Below are 7,500 nucleotides of genomic sequence, written 5' to 3' on the forward strand. Positions count from 1 at the left end.
ATATTCAGGTAATTCAATACATGAGAAAATTACATAATTAAGCAAATACATATGAGAAAAAGTACATAATTAAGCAAATACATATGAGAAAAAGTACATAGTTAAGCAAATACGTAACATCAGAAAAGAGGCGTAACATCTGAAAAGAGGCATAATACCTATAGCTATCTATATTTATCTACAGTGTTATGATATATTCAGGTAATTCAATACATTGAAGTTCATTGGAAGTAGGGTGATCCTATTTTGTTGGAGATTACTACTCATTCTCAATGTTTATTTCTTGATCCGTGTCGATGTCAATGTCTTCATACAGAATGAAATTATAATTATTTCTTGTGTTTACATCCTCAGGTATATGCAGAACCGGTGGGGATTCATCTGAGGCAAGGATGACGGCAGGTTTCACATTGGAGGAGACGTTTTTCCGCGGTAAGTTAGGATTCAACCCGAACCTTGATGGAGAGCACTCGTTATCTGTAGTTGTGGTAGCGGAGTTGTCACTTCCTGAGGACGAGTGCTTTGTGTGTTTCCTGAGAGTTCTTTTCTCTAGAGTTTTTTGTGGTTCCCTATGTTTGTGATGAGGCTTTGTTTGACTCGCTGGTGTTCCTAGTATCTGTTGATATGGAATTGCTTGGATTGGTGTCAAGGGGCATCGAGTCTGCTGTAGGATCATCCTGCGAGAGCGTGTCTGCATCTGAGGAAGAAGTTCCTGGGGCAGTAGTTTCCAGATCAGATTTAGCCGATTTATTGGATAGGAGAGGCTTGTTTGAAGCCTGTACCAGTATATTATTGGCAGCTTCCTGGAGGAAATTTGGGTTGCTTTGTTTGCCCATAAGAGCTAATTCGATTTGGATAAAGGTTGCCAGCAGGTTTACATCTTTAGCTGCCTCATTTTGGTGTCCACAATTAATGCAGGGGGCAACCGGAACAAAAAGATGAGGCTTAGCAAGGTTTGTTGTATCTTCCTTAGAAGGAATTTCAATTATTGGTGGTAAGTGAGGCTTATTGGAGGGGATCAAAGCCTCCCTTAAAGGCGGGAATTCTGTGGTTAATGGAGCCTTTGCCTGAGTGGATCTTCCCCATGTGTGTATCTTCCTTTGAAAGACTCGGCCCTCACCCCCTTGTGTACTATTAGAGGCATGTTCTTGTTTCGCATTTGCGATCTCTGGAGGAAGTTGCAGTCGGTTAACTCTCTCAGAACACACTGGATTCCAAGCATGATGGCCTTCTCCACAGTTGGGGCACTTGGCTACTGTTTTTCCCCATTTTTGTACTTTTCCATACAGATGTCTGTGGCGTGATTTCCATAACAGATCCCACATCTTGGCTTGGCCTTACGCTTGGAGTGATGGTGATCAAACTTTTGGCATCTGGTACACCTCAGGGGTTCTGGGTAATACATTTGGAGAGAAAATGTACCAAAGACGCCAAGAGAAACTTCCTTCATAGGTTCCCCTATTATGGTTACTGGTACTTGCCTAGTCTCTTCTTTGGTTGGCTTATGAATAAGACGGGTAGCCGTCTCTATTAGAGGATGTTCTAATAGTCTATCCAACGGAAACCCATGAGGGGTAGCCCTCTAAGACCATTTTGTTCTTTTTTCGGCGGGGGGCTGAAAGGTTTCAGACTAATGCACTTTCCTGAATTTAATAAGGTGGTATTTGCCAGGATGTAGAATGACTCTTCATTCTTGGCCTGCAGGATAAAATCTCCTTGCTGTGTAACCTTTGTGGAGACCTGCAAGGTTGGGTTATTCTTTTCAAGGGCTATAAGAGCCTCTATAGAGGTGGAGAAATCTGGAGATGGAGTGATTATAAATCTCCATAGAAGGTCTGGAGGAGAGATAGAGATCCCTGTTGATAGTTGGCTGGAACCACTCTCGGAGTCACCTGATATGGCTAAGGGGTTGTCCAAGTCTGCATTGGAATTTTCAGGAACTTCCTTGGCCTGCGGGGTTCACCTTCACTCAGAGGGGACGCTAAAATGGAAGTGGCCAAGACAAACAAAGGAAACAAGACCAAAGCCTATGGTTACAGAAGATTGTGACAGTTACCCAACAGGGAAACTATGCTGCATTGTCAGTCGCAGAAAAGGCAACTACGTTGGGCGCCGGAAGGCTGGGGATCTCTAATAAGCTAGAGTATCTGAAAATCAGCCTGTCGCCGAAAATGGCAATTACGCCGAACGAGGGAGGGCCGGGGTACGCTAGTAAGCGTAAAAAAGACGAGAGTCTTTGAGAACCCTGCCGTAGTAAGCGCCCTCGAATTTATATCTCTGACAGACGCCAAGGTGGCCAGCCCTCTCTACCCCGTGATTGGCTAATCTGCGCCGTGCGCAGGTGGGCTCGCAGGTGAGCTGGCAGAGCCGATGGTCGCTCTATTTGCCATTGATATTATAAGTGCTGTTCAGCATGGATTAGCTAATCCTTTGGGGATTCTGAGGGTGACTTCTGGTTTTATTTTTTATTTATTTTTTATTTTTTTTAGCCTTTAATAACTTAAAATTAAAACATGGTCATGGTCACAGGTCAGGGTCGGTGTGTGTGTGTGCGTATATCGGTGTGGATATTTCGTGTTCTGTGATTGGTAGTGTTCTGGGGCCATAGGGGGGTTCGTGTGGGTGTTTGTGTGTTTTTTCAAAGATGTTGTTATATTGTTCGTCGTCTTGTTCACATAGTCTGGCCCAGGTGTTTTTGCCTCGTCTGTGTTTAGTGGTTCCATGCTGTATGTTCTGTGTAGTGTTTCTGCTGATATTCGGTCTAGAAATGTTGCGCCGTGTACCCAGAGTAGTGCTTTGTTCTGTACTGATTGCATTCGGAGTTTTTGTATGATATGGCAACCAGTGGGATAGCAGTGTATTCTAAGATGGGTCTGACAGTTGTTTTGTAAAGTCTGAGTTTTGTTTGTGTGTGCAGCTTTGAAAAGCGTTTTAGTTGGTAGTGTTATTTTTGCTTGTGTTATTCTTTGTTTAACGTGTGTTGTGAAGCTTGTGCTTGTGAACTGAAGTCCGAGAATATTTCCTGTGTGAGTGTATGGAATGTTTGTGTTGTGAATTTCTACGTGCTATGGGTATGAGTTTAAATTTGTTTATGTTTGTCTGTATTTTCCAGTGGTGCTCAAATGTGTTGATTTTTCTGTATAGCTCTTTCTGTTGTTCGTTTCATGAAGTGTTGTGATTTTGAGGAGTTGTGATAATCTGTGTGATATCGTCCATAGGAATATAGTTGCTGTGTGGTGTCGGTTCTGGCAGATTGGCTGTATACAGGTATAAAGGGTTGGCGATAATACGCTTCCCTGTGTTACTCTACTTCCGAGGTGGAAGGGGTGCCTAGGTGGGCTCCCAGACTTTATTGTGGCAGTCCTATCATCCGGGAAGCTACAGAGAAGGCGTGTGAAGTGTGTGGGCAGGTGAAAGTTGTGTTAGCTTGTATTTGAGACCGCCATACCAGACCTTATCCAAGGCCTTTGCTGACGTCTCGTAGTATTGCGTTCGTTTGGTGCTTGTTAGCGAGACCGAGAGCGATCTCCTCGTAAGCGAGGGCGATGGCACGTTCGGTCCCCCTGTGGGGGGCGAAAGCCGTATTGCCCAATGTTGTGTTTTTGGTTGTTTTTCAAGGTATGGGATGAGTCTCTGTGCTTTTTACCCTCTCTAGAAAGTTTTCCTGGGACTTCAAGAATGAGATGGGACGATAATTCCCCACCTCGTGTGCAGATTTCCCTGGTTTGGGTATTAAGGTGAGGGTGGCGTGTTTGAAACTTATCGGGGAAATATCCTGTTGCCAGTGCTGCATTGAAGATAGGGCGTAGTCTGCTGATCATTCTGGGTAGAAGATGTTCAATGATTGTTTGTTTTATGTTGCGTGCTCCTGATTTTGGGTGTTTTTGGTGCGTTTGATTGTGTTTGTTATTTCTTCTGGAGTGATTGGTGTGGAGAGGTGACTGTCCTCTGTGAGAGTGTTTAGTGTGATGATGTTCTCTGGGAGAATTATTTTTCCTATGTTTGTTGTATGTAGTTTTGTAACCTCGGTCTATGCAAGATCAAATCGGCATTTTTGGGGGGGGAGATTTGGAAATTCTGTTGCCAGAATTCCATGTGGAGAGGCTCCATCTCCTCCACCGATTCAACCTTCTGTCTGTGTGTGTTGTATATGTATTGATTGTCTGTTTGTTCAAACCCCATGAGTTTTTTGAAGGATCTCAAAATTCCTTGGGGTCTTTAGTCTTTGGGCAAAGTCTTTGCGTGAGTGTTCCCAGTGGTGTTTGTTCTTACTTTAATTTCGTGTGTAATTTGTTTTTGGGGATTTCTCTGGTATCGTGTGGTAGTTGTGTGTCCCAGCCCCGTGTTAGTGCTAGTTCATGTAAATGTCTGTATTGTATTTTAAGCAATTTCAGACGATGTGTTTCTCTGTAGTGGGGGATAGTCTTGTGTGTTGTTTTGGGGATGTTGGCCTGTCAGGCCGTCTGTATGTCTGTGTACCACTGTTCAAGGGGTGTTATTGTGTGTGTGGGCTGCCCCTCGAGATCAGTTACCTGCGTGTCTTCAAGTGCTTGTCTGAAGCCCTCCCAGTTTGCATGTTTGAAGGATTCTCGGGGTTGTGTTGGGATCATGATAGAGTTTGTTGACAGTGTTTAAATGACCGGGAGGTGGTCGTTGGATGTGACGTCGCCTGTTGTGATATGGTGGTGTAGTTGTGCTTTGCGGTTTGCCAAGACTATGTCAGGTGTTGTTGCTGTGTTATGTGTTATATATGTTGGTGTGTGTGGACCGAGGTGTGTGAGTCTGCCTTGTTGTATGAGTGAGGCGGAGGCCTCTGCCAACGGTGTTTGTGTGGTTGTAAAACCCAAAAAGTGCGTGGTTTGCGTTAAAAGTCTCCCATGATGTATATTGGTTTGTTTTGCCTAGGAGCTGGCAAGATGTCAGGTTCTGGTATGTAAGATCTTCTTTGTGGGAAAGTATAGTGTTGCTAGTATAATGGGTCCATCTGGTATATTATTTCGACTGCCAGAAGGTCTGACTGAAAGTTATTGATGATTTTGTGTGAGATATCGTTTCTGATCGCAATTGCTACGCCATCGCTCTTTCTTGGATTGTTTTTGGAAGAGTAGATGGTGTACATGTAGATTTTGAGTGGGGTGGTGTTTATTAAAGCCCATGGCTGTTAATGAATATGATGTGTGGGTCGTTTCTTCTGTTTTGTGTTGCGCAGTTCAGTTTTTTTTGTGTTGTCCAGTGGAGTACGTTGTGTTGTATGATGGTGAGGCGTGAGTGTAGTGTCTGGTGGGGTCATGTGATTTGTGTTGTTATTCAAGTAAGTACCCGTAATTTTTTTTGTTTATGTCTGGACATTGTTCAAATATGTCGTTTGTTTACGGCATGTTGCCTTCCTTGAGGTGTTTATCTAGCCTTTTGACCATGATGGAATGCTCTCTTTTCGTTACTAACCACTTTATTCTTCTATTTTTGATTTCAGAGCCAATTTCAAATCGATCAGAGTACTGGTACTTGGGAGGACTTTCTGAGAAGAGCCGGATGCCATAGTGTTTGGGGCTGTTTACAGTTCCGTCTATGAGGCGCTCCAGCCCCTTGTCATCAGTGAAGGTTCCACTGGGCTCAACAAGGTCAGGTGTAGGAGGTGGGGCATCAGGGGTGCTCAGGGGGATATCACTGGGGATGTCCCTAAGCTCCCTGACAGTGGGGATTTTTATAGTCTTTGGCCTGACTGATTGGGCGAGAGGAGGGGGCAGTGGAGGGAGGTGCCGAAAATTACTTTGGGGGGGGGAAACGACTGGGGCTCCAGTGTCTGGGTTTCAGCAGGCTGAGGTTTTTAGTGTCTGAGGCAGGGGCTCAATGGTCGAGCCTGTGGAAATTGGGGGTCCCCTGCCTGGGCCTGTACAGGCTGAGGCTTTGGTGCCTGGGGCTGGGATTGTTCAGGCTGGGCCTGAACAGTCTGGTTGGGGGGTTGGATCACCCTTCAGGATGCCCCCAAAAGTCAGATTCCCCAAGTCTAGGGCAGGAAGGTTATTTGCCTCCAGCGCTACCTTTGCATGATATCTGAACCCTTTCAAGGGGCAATGATATTTTGCTGTGAGCATTTCAGGGGGACTTACAAGAATCTCCCTGGAGAGATCGTTAGGGAGAGCCAGGTGGATGGAAAGTTCAGTCTTGGTGTGTTTTATCTCCTGGAGGACCTGGTTAATAAAGGGTTTCCAGGCATTGGTGGTAGCCTGCACCGTTTCCTGTGCCGGCTTTTGGGCCACGGCCCTGTATGGTTTGGTTTCCTTTCTTTTCCTTTTTTCCCTGACTTTCTCCTGGGTGATTTTTATAGCCTAATTCCTGGTAGGACAACTGTTGGCAAATGTCCTAATGGGCACCACCGAAAAATTAAGGCATTTTTTTACGGAACTCCTACAGTCCCTAAATGAGTGGGTATTAGAGCCACACTTATTGCATTTTGGCTCTTTTTTTTTGCTTTGCAGTGTGTTTTAAGGTGCCCATAACCAAAGCAGTTCATGCATTGTTTGAGAGGTGTGAACCTCTCGAATTCTATTTGCCAAGGGGCAACATATACCTTGAAGAGGTATATCCCCTTCTCTTTGATTTTCATGGCTGTAGCGTGGTCTGAGAATCTTTCTTTAATGATATAGTTGGGTTTCATGACATAGAGGTCTTCTACCTGGGCATCTGGGAAAGGGAAAATGAGATCTCTTCTTCAATGTCTAGTTCCGACTCTTTAGGGCAAGTGTTAGCTTAGCCCTTCATATCAATGGGTTTTTCCAGGTCAGGACACATCCTTCGAGAAGAGCTTCTCGGCCATGATTGTCGTCCTCTATCAGTGCCAGGTAGCCATCATGAGTACCGAAGTACTCTGGGTCTGGCCCCTAAACAGTGCACTGGCTAGGGTCTCACGCTTTTTTTGGGTGGGACCACCAAGAGCTTTGATTTTTATTTTGGTCATTTTCAGTGCATAGGTCGGGTGAGTGGGTGATGTGGCCAGGTGAGGGATGACGGGTGCGATGATGGAGGGAGAGAGAGGTGAGGAAAGGAGAAGCCTAGACTCGACCCCCTCTAGTGGCAGACTGGTTGCGTTCTCCAGTGCCCTAAAGGATCGGAGCTCTGTGTTGGGCCGCTCCCTTATTGCCAATCCTTGCTACAAAGGGACAACAGGTAAGCAGCGCACCACCCAGACGAATACAAAAGTCCTCGAAGGACTTATGTAGGTCCAGATGGTCACAGGAAGGGGAAAAGAGATCAGGAAGAGAGAAAGCACACCTAGATGTCGCCTCAGACTGCTGGGCCTTTCTATACATGTTTCCCTGTGATAGAGAGAGCTGCGGGTCTGAGGAGAGGTGTAGTGTTCCCTTATCACCGTCAATAGTTAAAAAGAGAAAACCGCTGAAGGCAAAGACAAGACAAAAGTACATTTACTTTATTCGAGTTCAATAATGGCAAAGGGTTTGCGGCGCGATTGAGGCCTCGGCAGACCAATGTTGCTCAATG

The sequence above is a fragment of the Penaeus monodon genome, chromosome 1 (genome assembly GCF_015228065.2).
Source record: "Penaeus monodon isolate SGIC_2016 chromosome 1, NSTDA_Pmon_1, whole genome shotgun sequence".
In the NCBI taxonomy this organism is placed as follows: domain Eukaryota; kingdom Metazoa; phylum Arthropoda; class Malacostraca; order Decapoda; family Penaeidae; genus Penaeus; species Penaeus monodon.